Here is a 17,154-nt window from a genome sequence, read left to right on the forward strand (position 1 = left end):
AAGTGACAGTTATGAACAGAAGCATTTTGGAAAAGTATCCTTATACTGTTAACTGTAGTAACAATAATTTTGCAGGAAGATAATAATAACAATATGGACAAAGCAATTGAAATTAAACCTTTGCTAACAGTTTTAAGTCATATTTGTATTATGTAATGGTAGAATTTCATAAAAAAGATGTCTTTTATAACACAAAAGTGATAACAGCATATATCTCCACATACAAATGATAAACCACTTGGGGCACATACATTTGAGCTGAACCTAGTGGGCTGGTGGGTTAGATAAGAGAAGCAGCACAGTGAATTAATACATTCCAAATCAAGTGTATGTGTACTTCTTAAAGGAAAACGTACATTTGCCATTCGCATATCAACATGTTTGCACACCTCTTCTTGATTTAGGAATTATTATTCTTACAAGACTCAAAAAGTCAAGTCATTTGGTAAAGTGGAAGGATGATCTTAATTTTGAAAAGTGATACTGTCATTCAAAATTTCAATAACAAACATATATTATAAAAGGAAAATAGATTTTATAAAATACACTCATGTGATATATTTATTTGCCAATTATTTTCATTTGTTTGATTCTGCCCTTCTCTAAACTTACATATCCAAAACTGAAAAGGAGATTTAATCATCCCCATTATCATGACATTTTTCAATCTTATTTTACTGAGGACAGCACAGTAATTTCTTAAGGCCTGACATCTGGCATGCACTGAATCATCTAAATCCTTTTCAATCTTTCCTTTAAAGGAAAAGAAAAGTAAGGAAAAAGAGCTATTACTAATTTGGCCCTTTATTTATCTAAACTATGTTATTATTATTTCTCTAATATTATTTTTCTCATATTTCACAGCATTCAGCTAGCAGAGTCATCTGAACATAATTAATACACAATGTGTGGAATAAATTAATAAAGAATTATAAATACTTAGAAATTATTATTCTTCTCATACTTTTTAGACTAATTTATATAAATCAGTAATTGTATAAAACTACTTTAGTTTAAAATAATTGAGACTATTTTTCTTCTTTTAGTTCTCAACAATCTAGCTGAGATTAAAGGTTACCAGCATACTGAAAACCATGTAATTGAAGGAATATCATCTCTTGGCTTTACTCTAAGTCTGAGAGAAGAACATAGCGACTAGAATAATGTGATAGTGAAGAGCCTTGATAAGGTCTAGTAACCCAACCATTGAAATGCACCATGGACAGGTATTGTGTGTTTTATTTCCCTCTAGTGAATAAGTAAATAAATAAATACAAGGGAAAAAGTCAATTGTGCTTTGATGTGCTTGCTTAAAAGCCATTTATAGTATTGAGATGTCTCATGTAGAGTACTTAGAGAACTGCACTGTAAAATTTGCAAACAGAAAATAAATATGTGCTTATTATCAAACAAGTATGCTGAATCAGTAAAATGAATCACTAGAAAATCTGTAATCATTATCAAATTATTTTTCTGTATTCTGAAAGTCAGTGTTCATGAGGCAGAAACAATGAGATAAAGTGATGCTTTTCCTCTTTCAAGTAAATATAGGAAAGTTAAGAACAAACATTAAGAAAAGGAAAATTTAAATGTCATTTTTACTTGCTTTTGAGAGAATTAGTTTTTGTAGAAAATTAGTATTTACATTGCTAACAATTATCTTTGAAAAGACAGTCTAAAATCACTTGCATCACCTAAACAAATGGTCCTGGGCAGAAAAATCATTTAAAAAAATAACATATATACTTTTTTTTTTTGGGGGGGGGTACACCAAGTTCATTCATCTGTTTTTATACACATATCCCCGTATTCCCTCCCTTCCTTGACTCCCCCCAACATATATACTTTTAAAAAGACAGATCATATGCTAAACATTTAGATAAAATATTTAACTCCCAGACCAATAGCATCAGTGATGTACCACTTTCACTTTCACCATTTTACAGATAGTACCTGAAGGAGACTGGTAAAATGTTTCTAAGGTGACAGGAAATGGTAGAGCAAGGATTTAAACCCAAGGAGTCTGGCTCCAAAATTTATAGTCTGTGAAGAAGGCATCAAGACATGTTATTTGGCAGAAGAATCTGGAATAGTTTTAAATATTTACCATGCATAATGGATACCTGAATAATCCGGATTTATTTTTAGCATAAGATTCTGAGAGAAATTATTATTGAATTAGGGCTTCATAGTACACTATTTTATTCAACTCTATAATAAGATGAGATACAAAACAGAGAGAAGAAAAATATTGTGTTTTTGAAATTCCTAATAAAATAATTGTTTAATATACATTTCTCAGCAGTTTTGGGATATCACTGATATAATTTGTAAAGAGCATTTTTATATATTTTAGGCTAAGTTACACACTTTATTGTTTGAAACATACTTTATTGTTTGAAACATTCTGGAGAAAAATGACACAAAACAATGATATAGAGAAGAAAAGTGAGCTATTCTCAAAGATAAAATTACTTTTTGAATTAAGTATAGAAAATCAAAAGAACTAAATATTGTAACTTTTAAATAGTCAGTATTAAAATACCTTGTAAAATCAACTGGTGGAAACATATTGAAATTGTTTTTTAGGATAGTTTTCTATAAATGGGTTAAATATGAATCAATTAATTTAATACTGCCATTATCTCAAGGACAATATTTTCCATCTGTTAAAGATACATTTAATTTTTTAGAAAATTAAATTAAAAATGAGGAATAATAATTTTGTCCACAAGAGATATGAAAATACCAGTAAGTTTCCATGCTCTAGTCATATCTTTGGGTAACATTTTTGAGAAGAGATTACAAAAAATATTTAAGCAACTGAAGCTTCATTGAATAAAAGGTTATCATTTGTGAAAGACAACAAATGACGGTCAATTTAATTGGCCTCATGTAATTTGCAATTTCAAAGAATACTTTAATAGGTTAAATATTTCTATTATAATCACCTCTCTGCACACTGGACAATATCCCTGATCCTAGAAATTCCATAAAATGAAATTCAACAGAAGATAAATTTGTTTTGGCTGCTGAAATGAAAGCAGTAAAATGCAAAACTGAAGCAAACCAAGTAAAAGGGCTTCACCTGATCACAAATTTTATCTGGTCCATTTAGAAAAAAATTGCACCATTTCTTTTGACTTGCACTGTCATCATACATTATCCTATTAGTTTTATTTGGAAAGTGAGAGGAATGAAGACAATTATCTTAGGCCTTCCTTCTAATCACTGCTTATATTCATGACTTGCTTCATTACTAATATTGAGGTAAACATAAAAATGACAAGCTATACTTGGAAAAACAGTGTTTGTGACAGAAAATCGACTTTATGTATGACAATAAAATTCTTAATAATTGTACTTATTGATATATGACCTTACTTTTGAGGTCCATGTATATCTTATACAGTAGGCTAGAATTCAGCTGCCTCATTTAGTTGGCTCAGCCAAAAGGTAGCCCTAAACCAACAATTTTAGCTGTCGATTGATAGCAATGGCCAACATCTGTACTGAGATTGGTTTCTAATGTCTGTACACATGGGAAGATTTGTGTATGTTTCATTTTAATATATTCACAATATTCATTGGAATTTTTCTGACTATGGTTAGGAATAATTATCAAAATATATTTATTCCTCTGGAAAATAATCAGAAACTGCCACCAACTTAATGTAAATAAAGAAAAACATTTATAAACAATTCTATATTTCCCTCATTTATTTTCAAACAAAAGTCCAAGAAATGCCTAAGGAAGAGATACTACATTATAACAAACTGATGTTCTCTCTTTAAAATAAAACCAAAAAATGAACTTCTAAAAATATTCTAATTTAAACGTAATTTAGAATAGGGCAATTTGAAATTAAAAGGTATAGAAGTAAAAAAATGAAGTCGAAAGGAAGAGAAGTAAAAAAACATTATCAATAGTTTGGTTAATTATGCTGTAGTTTGATAAAAAATTTTATAATTCTAGAAGTAATTAAATACATTGTTTATTTAGCATAATAAAAATTAGCATATTTCCATGAAGACATGTCCTAGATTTAGGTAAAGTGGTAAATATAAGCCAGCAATTATAAATATTTGTGAGTAAATTTAGCAGAACAATTGAAACATTAAAACTTAACCTCATCAAATTTGAACTTAAGCATCTAAAATTGCTCAAATAATATGTGTGGAAACGTGAGCTTTTAATATTTTTCACTGAGGGCTAAAGAGTTTATTTTGTCAGAAATATTGTGCGTAGATCATAAAGGGGCCAAGTGTGGAAGTTTGGATTTTCCAAAGATGGCCACTACCACATTTCTAGAATTTTACCACTCCTGAGTCATTAGGGGTTGTTTATATTGTCTTCCTTTGAAACTGGGCAGTTTTCTGAGTAGTTCAGCCATGAAAATGCAGCAGAAATGATTCCATGTGATTCTGAAACAATGTCATAAAAATGATATGTACTTCAGCCTTCCTGAGATAATCACTCTTGTAACCAAGCCAGCCTGTTTTGCAGAAGCCCGCGTAGCTGCAGAGGCACCTTGGAGAACAGCGGAAGCGCCCTGCTGAACATCGTGCCCCTAGCCGGCAGCACATGGTGGTCATGGAAATGATCGATCCTGAAAGTGAGTCCTCTGGCACCCCCATGAGGCATTCAGCTGACCTTTTGAGAGAGATGAGCAGTTTCCACCAGACCCATGTTTAAATTAATGAATAAGTTTTTGAGAACTAACTTACTAGTTTATTTCTTTAAGAAATATTTTTGACTTGTTTAATGAAATGCCTCAAGTGGCCTTGTTAATATTTCTTTACTAAATGAATGGTTGTGTCTTATTTTTTAATGTAAAAATTTTCTATTTGATTTCTTAGGACTTAGGCCATGTGTGATAGACTTTTATTGTTTTGTTTTTGCCCCCCGGCCCCCCACTAAGGTTTTGGTAAAGATCCAGTGAGATGGTTGAGCTCCCTTGATGCTTCCTCTGTTTCTTAATTTATTAAAATTTGTCTTACATAAAAGTGAAAAATAGTCATTTCAGGGAACAGCTTAATACATGATTGATTGTAGGAATGAGTCATTTCTTTTGGGTCATTCCCATTCTCTATTTTTTTTTTTTTTTTTTTGCTCTTTATTGGAGTATAATTGCTTTACACTGTTGTGCCAGTTTCTGCTGTACAAGAAAGTGAATCAGCTGTATTTATACATATATCCCCATATCCCCTCCCTCCCATGACTCCTTCCCAATCCCACCCCTCTAAATCATCACCCACCTAAATCAACTCTAAATCAATTCCTTAGTTGAGCTCCCTGTGTTATGCAGCAGCTTCCCACCAGCCATCTGTTTTACATTTGGTAGTGTATGTGTATATATGTCAATGCTACTCTCCCGGCTTCCCCTTCGCCACCCCTCCCACCCCGTATTCTCAAGTCCGTTCTCTACATCTGCATCTTTATTCTTGCCCTGTCACTGGGTTCATCAGTACTATTTTTTTTTTTAGTTTCCATATATATGCATCAGCATACAGTATTTGTTTTTCTCTTTCTGGCTTACTTCACCCTGTATGACAGATTCTATCTATTACAATTTTTCCGGATACCCAGAAGCTATAGCTGGTGGCTTGACTGCACACCTTGTAATAGTTCAGTCATATGTGTTCTTGTACTGTGGTAATTTGTTGAAACATAGAAATAAACATTGGCAACTATTTTCAATCAAACACTGTCTCTGTCTCTGTGTCTGTCTGTCTCTCTGTCTCTGTCTTCTCTCTCTCTCCAATCAAGACCCTTAGCAAACCCAGAGGTAATCTCAAGGCTTGCTTGTCCACGTAAACAGATGAAGCTAGTCTGAAGTAAGAGAAAGCACTATTTTAACTTCATCTAGTCCTATCTATCTATATACTAATGTTTTAAGACAAATAATGTGACAAATACCTTGAAAAGTACTTTATATACTTATACTATTTAATGTTAAACATACACATCAATTCCAAATGTCAGAATAATAAAACCAGTAATTATGAGTATGCACAAAATCATTAAATTCAAGTAACCCTCCTACCCAACTCCTGCAATTGAATTGTTGCTTCTGGGACATGTTAGAATATCAAAATGTTATAACAGGGGTCCTTCGAGGACTATGTAGCTCAATTGAACAAGCTTAAGAAGTTCACCCAGCATTTGTATCAACATAAAGCATCTGGAACCCTTGCTAATCTGAGTTCCACTGAGGGTCACTCAACTCTATTTAGGCTTTTTTTTTTTTTTTTTTTTGATAGGATTTAAAATGGTAACTTGAACTGTCAACCAACCAGAAATTACATTACAACTCAAAAACAAAGAATATGTGATTATAATAATAGGAAGCTTCAGAAAACATGCAATTGAATTCAGTGCTCAGGTGAAGAATATAAATGATTTTCCTTTATTATCTCAAATATGTATGTTTGGCTCACATTAGATTATTAGTTTTACCTTAAGAGGTACAAATTACATTAAATCTGGAACTTATTCATTTATCAACCAATAGTTATTAAGTAGCTAATATGTGTCAGGTATTCAGGAAATCTAAAATTGAAATTAATTTAAAAATGTATAAATAAATACATCAAAACAGAAAAAGATCCCTGATTTCACATAAGTTACATTCCAGTGGAGGGTGAGAATAGTGATAAAATATAAACATTGTAGAATGTATTTCAGATGGTGTGAAATGACATCTTTGGTTTCTTTCTGCATTCTCCCTTTTTTCTTTTTTTGTTCTTTTCTTTGTATTTTTTGAGTTTTTTAGAATATATATATATTTTAAATTTAGGAGTCCCTTTACAGTTATGTTTTGGTGGTCACTCTAGTAGGTGTTCAGCATGTATATCTCCATTTTCCCAGCCAGTTATTTTTGAATTTAAATATTTCAATTTTAAGTTCTAAAATTTACATTCAGTTCTCTTTTGTTTTTGGTATTCCTCTGCTGAAATTTCTTGGCTTTTCATTCTTCACTGTTTTTTTTTGTTGTTGTTTTTTACCTCATTAAGCATAAGCATAGTAGCTGCTTTGTTATCCTTATCTGATAATTTCAACATCATGTCAACTTTCATCAGCCTCTGTTGATATTATTTTTCCTTCAGAATGGGTCCTATTTTTCTTTCTTGTATGCCTATTGATTTTAGGTTGTAACACTGATATTGTCAATATTATGTCATGGAGAATCAGCATTCTGATAGATTCTTGTGAAGATTGTCAACATTTTTATTTAAGCAAGCCATTAACCTGGTTGGTTATATGCAAACTGCAAAATCTGTTGTACCTTGGTGGTGATGGGGAGGAGCAACTCATTAATCCTTTTATACTCATTGCTTTGAGTCTGTCTGCATGTCTGGCTTTGGGGTCAGCCAGAGAAAGGTAAAAATATACAGGATTTGGAACTACCATAGTTCAGGTTGTTTGTTTGTTGTTTGTTTTTCCTCAGTAACCCCGCTCACTCTACCTGGGCCATGGAGTTCCCAAAGTTTGCTCCCACTCTTTTCAGGCCAGAAAGATGATGAACTTTCTCTCTTGGATCATTAGCCATCATGTGTCACACCTGAAGGACCTCTAGCAACGTCAGCTCATCCCACACCAAACCCTTCCCCCGAGATTCGGCTGCTTTCCAAAATGTGTCTACTTTGTTTTGTTCTCCAAATCCCTCCTGTAGTTTTTGTTTGTGTGTGTCCAGGGTTTATATTTATGAGAAAATAATTTTGTTAAAATCTTATAAAACCATCCTAGAAGCAGAAATAGTACTTGACTGTTGACAAACTGTTTCTTTTAAGAAAGAGTAAAATGAAAAGCCCTGGAATAATCCTGATCATTTTCATGTTACTGTAGTATCACTGAACCTCTGACTGTACATGGAAAATATATTGTGCACAAGGAGAAAAAACATCTCTCAACAAGACATAATTCTACAACTTGTTCTTTTGAAGTTTTAATGAGGAAGTTATCTTGCACTTATAAGAGAAAGTGGCTTTAGATTGTTCACCCTAATTCCGAATCCAGGTATATATAGACTTGTTTTGGGACTTCAGTTAATTCTGGAGAGTAAATCAATGTGAATACAATTTCGGTCTCATTATGTAGAGAGGAGTCAGAAAACTGATTTAACTTTTTCTTTGCCTACTTTGACTATCATAGCCATTTCAGTGATTACTATCTATGCTAATAAAAAATCATACTATAAAAATCATTCCTCAATTTCTTCCCCCCAAAGAAAAATATGTATTCCATGTTCTAAGACAAATTATTCCCCATGTCAGTAAAACTCAGTAAGCATTATTACAACAGCATCATTTCAGCTGTGACTTCTCAGTCCTGCTTCCCTATTATATCTACTCAGTAAGTAGCTATTATATCTGCTCAGAATTCTGTTATAAAACAAAACTGTTGTATATTGTGCAAGATGGAAACATGCAAAGAGTAAATGAAACCTACCTCCCTGTTTAATGTATTTGTAATACTCTGTTACTAATTCCAGTGCTCTAACTAGAAAAACAAATTGCAACAAATCCTCAAGAACTACAACCTGGGGTGGAATTAGTGGGAAGGAAAAGCTGACTAGTGAAAAAGTCTAGTGGAATAATCGATTTATACCTGAAACCATCTGAGAGTTTTCATAATTGAGTTGCCACCATAATTTGTCTTGCAGCACTAGATAACTAATACATATAGCATCTCCCCCATACAGATACAACAGACACAAATAACCTTAAGAACATAGAGCACAATTATGTGGGAAAATTCACATAATTAAGAACTGATGAATTTTGAGTGTTTATTGCCTTTGTTCATTACATAATTTATTTAATTGCAGGTTTACATAATTTCTTTTTGTAAATAATGACTGTATTTAACAAGCAACTCATAAGATTTCTTTGATTTTGACCATGGGCTCTTGCAAGGTGGTATGAGCTGGCTGCAGCTAACCACTGCATCCCTCTCTAGCAGCCATTCGCCACTCAGCAGTGCTCCCTCCCCTTCTGGCTGGCCATCTCCATAGTCCCTTGTGAAGGCAACATTGTGTTTTCATTGTTCTTATGAACCATTCTGCTTCAGAATCACCTGGTGAGCGGGGCCACATTCCACACTAATTGAATCCAGTTTTCTGGGGGCAGGGCTTGGAACTCTGCATTTTAATTAGCTCTCCCTTCCCCCTATATGCTCCTGGTGATGCTGAGGCACATTATGATTGGAGGAACACTGGTTCAACAAACTGGTTTTGACATTTGACAGAATAGTTTCCTAATCCCAGATCTACATGTTTCTGGAAAATGCTCAATGACTTTATCTGAAAATGAGGCACACTGTGACCATTCTATGAAGTAACCCCTGTAAGGGGGTAGGCACATGAGAAGCGCTTGATAGACAGAAGCTTTCTGTGCCCCTTCACTCCTTGCTGGGACAAACTCTCTGATCATGGTACCCTTTTACTGGGCACTGCAGTGCTTCATCCAGGCATTCCTGCTTCAGAATCTTTCCTCCTATCTTCTGAAGTCCAAATGCCAATGCCTGTCATTCCTTGTTAGACAGAAGAAACTCTCTTAGCCACCTCCACTTAGTCTCTTCGTCAGCATTGTGAAGAGCACTGATGCCTATGGACCCAGCCTATTGCTGTTCAGTGCTGTGGCTGGACTCACATTTAATTCATCACTGGGTTGTGTGCACATCAAGAATCGGTCAGGTGTGTCACCAAAATGGTCATGCCACTTTTACTTGTAGCTGTGTGATTCATTAAAAATTAGGTTAACTAATAATCCAAGAGTAGAAAAAAGGCTGAATGCTTTGGAAACACTTCAGTTTTAGAAGTGGAATTAGGTATGGATGAGAAAATAGTGAAGGACTGAGGAAAACAAAAATCTCTAAAGATCCTACTCTTAGATTTGTTCAAAAACCTGTCACTTTAAAGAAAATGAAATCGGTAACGGTAGAAAATGCATTATGGTGAAAAGTCCTTGTTCCTACAACCAACAACCAACAACCAACCAACGGATGAGTATATGCTTATGTTTTAAGTTTAAATAAATTATTAAAATTCTGCTTGTATACTGCAGTTTTTATAATTCTCTTCTTTAACTTATTTTTTTCATTAACCAACCCATTACATGTTCCAGTTGTCTAGTTAAGAGAGTAGATATGGTAGATATGTACCAGAGCAGGCAATTAAAAACCAAACAATAATAACAATAGATGAATGAATAAATAAATAAATAAAATTAAAAATTCACTTCCCAGTTGCAGTAGCCACATATTAAGTGCTTAATAGTCACATGTGGCCACTGGTGGAAATGTCTTGGACATGTAGATTTCAATCCTAATTATACGTATAGCCCTATAGGTATAATTTGTGAGTTTTTTCTTATTGAACTTGGGAAAAAATGTGTTTTCACTCAAGGCATATGAATTAACGCTTTTATTGTGGCAAAATACACATAACATTCACCACTAAAGAGTGAAAATTCACCATTTTGACCAATTTAAAAATGCCATTCAGTGACATTTGGTACATTTTTTTTTTATGCTAGAAAAGTAACCAAAATCTTTTATGATAGAGAATTATAAGAATAAATTACTAAACATCTGTTCCCTGCTTCCCTCTTTAGGTGCTGGGTATATTCAGTAACTGTTCATGCATCTAACTCTTAATCAGATACATAATGAAAAATATATACCAACAAAAAAATTCCTTAAACATAATGTGCTCTCTCAATCAGCAAAATGCTCAGGCCAGAAAAATATATATATTTTTTACTTCAGAGGGTAAAATTCAATGCACAATATCATTGTTGATACTACTTGATATTTAGGGCTTTTTAAACACAAGTCAATTTTAGTTTCAGGGTTGCTGGCTGACATCCTCACTACCTGCTGCTGTTTCTGCTCTTGTATTGGTGTCTCTGGGAGTTGTCTGTGTGTCCCTATGGATGGAAAGTGTGTCCATGCTTTACAAAAAAATCAATTACCTCTCTTTTTTTGTATTCTCTTATTTATGTTGGCAGCTAGAATTTTACTTAAAAGTCTACATTAAAATAGCTTAAAACTATCTTAACAGATAGTTATTGAGAACTTCTAAAAATATATTTTATGGCTTTGGGAATGTAATCTTTTTGCTTTGACCTGACACTGGACTCAGACTATTTTAAAGTTCACATAGCACTTTTTGTTTTATTTGTAATCCATTGTCTTGATGAAATAGATTTCCTACCAATTGGAGTGAAGCCTGAAGATACAATAAACCATAAAAGATATTCCAGAATACAAGTGTCAACTGCAGTAATCAACAAGATAAATGAGCAAGGCTACAGGGGATGATTAAATTAAACTGTACTGAAGTCCATTTGGGAAACAGAGACTACATTTGTGTTCTATTTCCTCAGTTCTTGTCAGCTGTGGGGAAGCCAAATCTTGAGAGCATTTTCCAGAAATTACATTTTAGAGACAAAATATGTTTTACTTATTGGACAATAAAACATTCCATAGAGCAGTGAATGATTGATGGGATCTGTAATCAACAAATGCTATTAAAGAAGCAGAGAAAACTGATCTTTTCAAAGGGGTTTTCTCCATCTATCCTCTCTGCAAAGGAGAATAACACTTGGGACTGAAAATTCAGTCATATTGCTAAGAAAGAGTGGCAAAGTCATAAAGTGGGATAAGTGTCTTAGTTTTTACTATTTATTTACAAATGAAATAATTTCTATGAGCATATTATTACTTAAAATTCTTTCCTTAAAAGTCTAGTTCTTGTGCATATGAAGTCTTTCATTGCATCAAGACTATGTTTTAACCACCTGTTTTTTACAATACATTTGTATCTAAGCATTCTGTGTATACTTATGGAAACACTAGGATAATGAAAGCTATTAAACTGACAAATACCAGTTATCAGAGGGCATATTAAGAATATCAAAGAAATATATTTTTATTATTGGTGCTGAACCAATGAAGAATAAATTTAGAAGAGCTACTTTTAAAAAATTTCCTAGAACCGTGAACCCATGGGACCCAACTATCTATAGTGCAGCCAGTTTTCCTTTTGCTTTCACCAGGCAAAAACAAGTTTCATCATAAGGCACAAGTTCAGCTTTCCCTTTAGTTTATTTTACCATTAGATAGTTTTAGTGACTATTCTGCTAGAGGGTTATAAATAAACTGAACAAGAAACTGTAGAAAACTTCACATTTTTCATATCTCTTGAATCATTCCCTTTTTACCCAGTTTTAATTGATCAGTTTTATCCTACTTTTCAGGACAAGACTTATGATGAATTTGTAGGCTGAGCAATAACATTACCGACATTTTATTTACCTCATCATTTATAAGAATTTTTCCTACATTAAAAAATATTCTGCAATGCTGTAGCCACCTGATATTAAAAAAAAAACTGTTAAAAATGCTATCGTGACATTTTGGAAATGATTTTAAATTAGTTGTTGAGTCAAAAAAGCAACATTATAATTCAATTTAATGAATTAAGGATATTCATAAAGAATATCCTGGGATAATACATGTAATACTTTATTGCCTTCCTCAATTTTTGTATTTTGGAATTAACAGGCAAATCTATTTGATTAACCATATGAAACTGCCATTTCTGTAAGTAAAAGCTGATTTATTATCAGTGTATTAGTTACCTTTGCTTCATAACAAATTACCACGAACTAATCAACTTAAAAACCTACCCAATTATTATTCTACTACATATTCATTATTTATTATTCCGTAGATCAGCAGCTTGAGTTGGCTGAGCTGGGTTCCATGCTGAGGGTCTCACAAGGTCAACTTCAAGGTTTCAGCCAGGCTAACGTCTCATCTTTTCAACATCATGCTGAAACTCCTTTCTAATGCTATATGGAAAGAAAAGGCAATAAGAGATACAAGGATTGAGATAGAAGACATAAAACTGTCTTTTTTTTTGCTGGTAACATGATCATATATGTAGAAAATATAAAAGAAGAGACAAAAATGCTGGAACTAATAAGTGATTAAAGCAAGGTTTCAGAATAAAAAATTAATATACAAGTCAATTGCTTTTCTATAGACCAACAGTGAACGAGGAATTTTATTTTATTTTATTTTTTATTAGAAAAATGCTGAATATTTATTGCAATTAAGAAAATCCTCAAACATATCTTCAGTATTTTCATGAATTTTTTTCTTATTAATTTGTATTTGTAAAGTAAACAGTTTCCCAAATTGCATCAAAACATGCAACAACTTTTTGAAGCAGATCTCTGAACCACTGGCAGTCACATAAAAGGTACACGGGCTCTCTGCTAAAAGCAGAGGAAGCTTCTGAAATGGACAGATGTTTACTACCAAAATTCACAGCTTATGGTCCCCCCCCCATAAACTCATTTCATGTCAATTGAAAGCTTTATAAAATAACACCTCCATTAACCTATACCCAAAGAACCAAAGCTTTAGATCATTAAGCTTTACATAGAACAGTGAACAAATAAATGTTCCTTACAGCCTTAAGGCCTATCTCTTAGTGCTATTACTAGACTGGCCAGACCCACCAAAGAGCTGTAAAATAATTCCAAAAACAGAAACTCAAAATAACCCCCTTTCCTATTACACCATAAGGAATTTCTGAAGTTTTCTGTTATCCTCCTTTAAGCACACAGGAACCAAATGTCATCACTTGGGGGAATAAAATCACTGATGTAGCTGCTTGTCTAGGGTAAACTGCTAGAGAAAAGAAGCATGTGAGCATGATATCTTAAAATTAACTCCTTTCTAAACATAACTACTTTAGATGAGTGTCTTGCAATGATTCTCTTTCCCAAGACCACCCCTGGGCTCAGATGTTTCTAATCAAAATTGTGAAGCCTTGGGTCTTCGTAGAGACTTTATAAGACTTCTTCACACGGACGCTAAGGTAGATGACATGGTTACCAACTGAACACAGGTCCATCTTTTTCACGCAGAATTAGAGTGAACTTACAAAGCTGTGCACACCCAAAACTGAGTTCCTGAGAGGGAGGTTTCTGATTCCCATGCCGGAGCACTCTTGTCCTTAGCAGCTTCCCTTAGTTAAGTAAAAGCAAAAACTATTTACCCATTGAGCTAGTGGGCCTCTCTACTCCTCTTCCTCGCTGACTCCCAAAGAGCAGGTGGGCTTGGACTGAAGAGTAACTGGAGTGGTGTCCACACTCCTCCCCAGCAAGCACAGCGCCACGCACCCAGAGGTGTCTCAGCAGCTACTGCAGCCCCGCCAGGTCTGGCTGAGGCTGCCGGCCCACTGTGCACACCCCCTCAGTGAGAACACACCCAACTCTGAAGCTTTGAGGCCAACAGATTTTAAGTTTCCATGTCTAGTATTTGTATAGACTATATAAGAAGTTAAATCTTCTGGGGGTAAAATCTAACAGAAATCACATCAGATCAACATGAATTACGTGCTGACACGTCTTTCCACCATCCTGCTGCCATCACATCGCTAGGGTGCTCTTCTGTTCACCGTCCACCAAACAGACACAGCAGATTTTACTGATATGTGTGGAATAAAAGAACCACTACCTAAGTTAACTAGTCCAACTCTGTCATTTTACAGATAAAGAAATGGAGACCCTGAAAAGTTTAATTGAAAAGCTGATAGCCAAACCCAGTCTTCTGACCTTCAACTGACCTTCACAGAACACAGGCCCCAGGCAAGAGCTGTCCCAACCAATGTAATGACATGGAGATGTATTTCAAAGGAGGTTAAGTAAAACAAATGTTAGCCACTAATGTAAACTATTCTTAGAAAACATTATTAGCCTTTTTTGTTACTGCTAATACTGACCTACAGTCTCTGGTCTTGCTTTTAAGGGTGATTGATTTGTAGTTGCTTCCTTTGAGGATGTTTATTTGCGCACTGTAGAAGAGAATCGTGTTAAATATGATCCTATAATCAATCTCTAAATTACTTTTACATACATTTGGATTCCTGCATTTTTAACATGAATCAAATTAACTTAGGCAAAGAATGAGTGAGATATTACCTCTATATAAATTATTGGCAACTTGAAAATTAATAACTTCCATACAGGATAGGAAATCTTCTTCTAGGTAACAGAAAGGGCAACGAGGGTAACAAAAAAATATAATAATCTGTCTGTAATCTGAGGTATAGAAGGATATGCTTAGAGAATCAGATCTGAGTTCAAGGGTTAATGCCCTTCCTTGCTGGCTATGTAATAACCTTGAAACAATTCAATAAACATCTGTGTCAGTTTCTTTATCTGCAAAGAGCTAACATTTGCACTACTCACCTCATTAGGTTACTGAAGATCACATACAGTAAAATAGATGAGAGTGCTTCTAAATGGAAAAGCACACCAACCAATATTGATTATTATTACCCCAATAATTATTAAAATGTGGACCTAGAAAAAAATTTAAATAATTACCACTCAGTGGCACTAGGCATGCTCACTAGAACAAACTTAACTCAGAGGGAAAACCGTGCAAACATTTTCAACTTTCAATGGCAATGTTAAAAAATAAAAATCACACAAAGATATAATATCAAGGAACTTTTTTTAGAGAAAGCACTGAAAGACACACATTTGGTTGACTTAAGAGATTTTAAAATTATTTAGAATGATTTACAGCATATAAAGAGGTATTTAGTCTTTAGTGGAGAAAGTTGCTAGTCACCTATCAGAAAAACAAGCATTGTGGGCATTCCTAAGACAAATGGAATAAAATCCCATCACTGTTGGCTATTTTGTAAACCAGGCTTCTCACCAATAACTATATTAATTTTTCCAGTATTCAGACATACCCTAAAAGAGATAAAGAGAATGTCTGCTTCTCAGTCACATCCAATGTGAACTTGCATAAATGCAAGGCATAGAGTTCTTATAACTCTACAGGCACCTGAAAGTTTTAACTACCCCTCATGCTTACCTCATTTTCCATAAATAATGGAAATACAGGAATATTTCAAATTAAATATTTCACAAATCCTCCTTGTGCGGCTGTCTTATTGGTATAATACTCCACTCTGGTGGCCTTCGTTTGTTCTTATTTGGAAAATTAAGTAGTACATTAGCCTTTCCCTTCAAATATGCCTTTTGATGTTCATTCTTACACCAAAAAAAAAAAAAAAAGTTAATAACCCAAAACGAAGATGCAAAGAGATAAATGAGATACAATTCATTAGGTATAAAAATATGTTGTTTCAAATTCAGAATAATTTAATAACCCTTCGTTATTTCACATGTATCTGGAAATGGGACAGATACATGTCCTGACCCTGTCACAAGAGGTAGAATGCCGGCATTTAGTACCACGTTCCACGATAGGGTTAAAGTGACATTCCTGTTTCCCTTGAGACCATTTCCATCGTCAAAGAAAAAGTACTTTGTTTTCATATCTTTCAACAGCAGCTTCGGATTATCGCCTCTCAGAACAATCTTGTCCCAAAGGACAACCTGGTTCAGAGCATTATTTTTTGTTGAATATTCAGCTGATAAAGAAACAACTGCTGAACATTCCAATCAAGTATATTTTCTAGTCAGCAGTTATATCAAACGTAATGAATCCCAGATCACTTCTTTCTCTAGGTCCAGTGAAGTCTTCTACATTTTTTAGCATGATCCGCGAGACGTGCAGCCGCACCGGGACGCTCCTGTCTTTGAAGGCAGTGGGTGATGAAGCAGCCGAAAGCGAGCGCCGCCATCACGCTCAGCGAGAAGGCGAGCAGCGAGTTGGCCCGCGACAGCACCGTGCTCATCGCGGCCGATGCCCCGAGCCCCGCTCCACACGCACACCCGGCACCCGGCTGCGGCCGCCGACCGGCTGCCTGCGATCCGCGCCGCCTGAACGAGGAATTTTAAATTAAAAACACAAAACCATTTACCTTAACATGCCAAAAAAGAAATACTTATATATAAAATCTAGCAAAACATATATGAGGAAAAGTACAAAACTCTGATGAATGAAATTAAAGAACTAAATAAATATTCTACGTTCATGGATGGGAAGACAATATTGTCAAATGTCAGTTCTTCCTAACTCTGTAAATTATATGCAAGCCCATCAAAATCCCAGCAATTACTTTATGGGTATCAACAAACTGATTCTAACGTTTACAAGGTGGGACAAAAGACCCAGAATAGCCAGTACAGTTATTGAAAGAGAAGAAC

At 34.4% G+C, this 17,154-nt stretch overlaps 1 pseudogene; it reads right to left on the reverse strand.

Annotated features, from left to right (window-relative positions):
• Nucleotides 1–16,147: 16,147 nt before the first annotated feature.
• LOC130845965 (signal peptidase complex subunit 3-like) lies at nt 16,148–16,827 on the reverse strand (annotated as a pseudogene).
• Between the last annotated feature and the right edge of the window lie 327 nt (nt 16,828–17,154).

Source organism: Hippopotamus amphibius, chromosome 2 (genome assembly GCF_030028045.1).
Source record: "Hippopotamus amphibius kiboko isolate mHipAmp2 chromosome 2, mHipAmp2.hap2, whole genome shotgun sequence".
NCBI lineage: Eukaryota > Metazoa > Chordata > Mammalia > Artiodactyla > Hippopotamidae > Hippopotamus > Hippopotamus amphibius.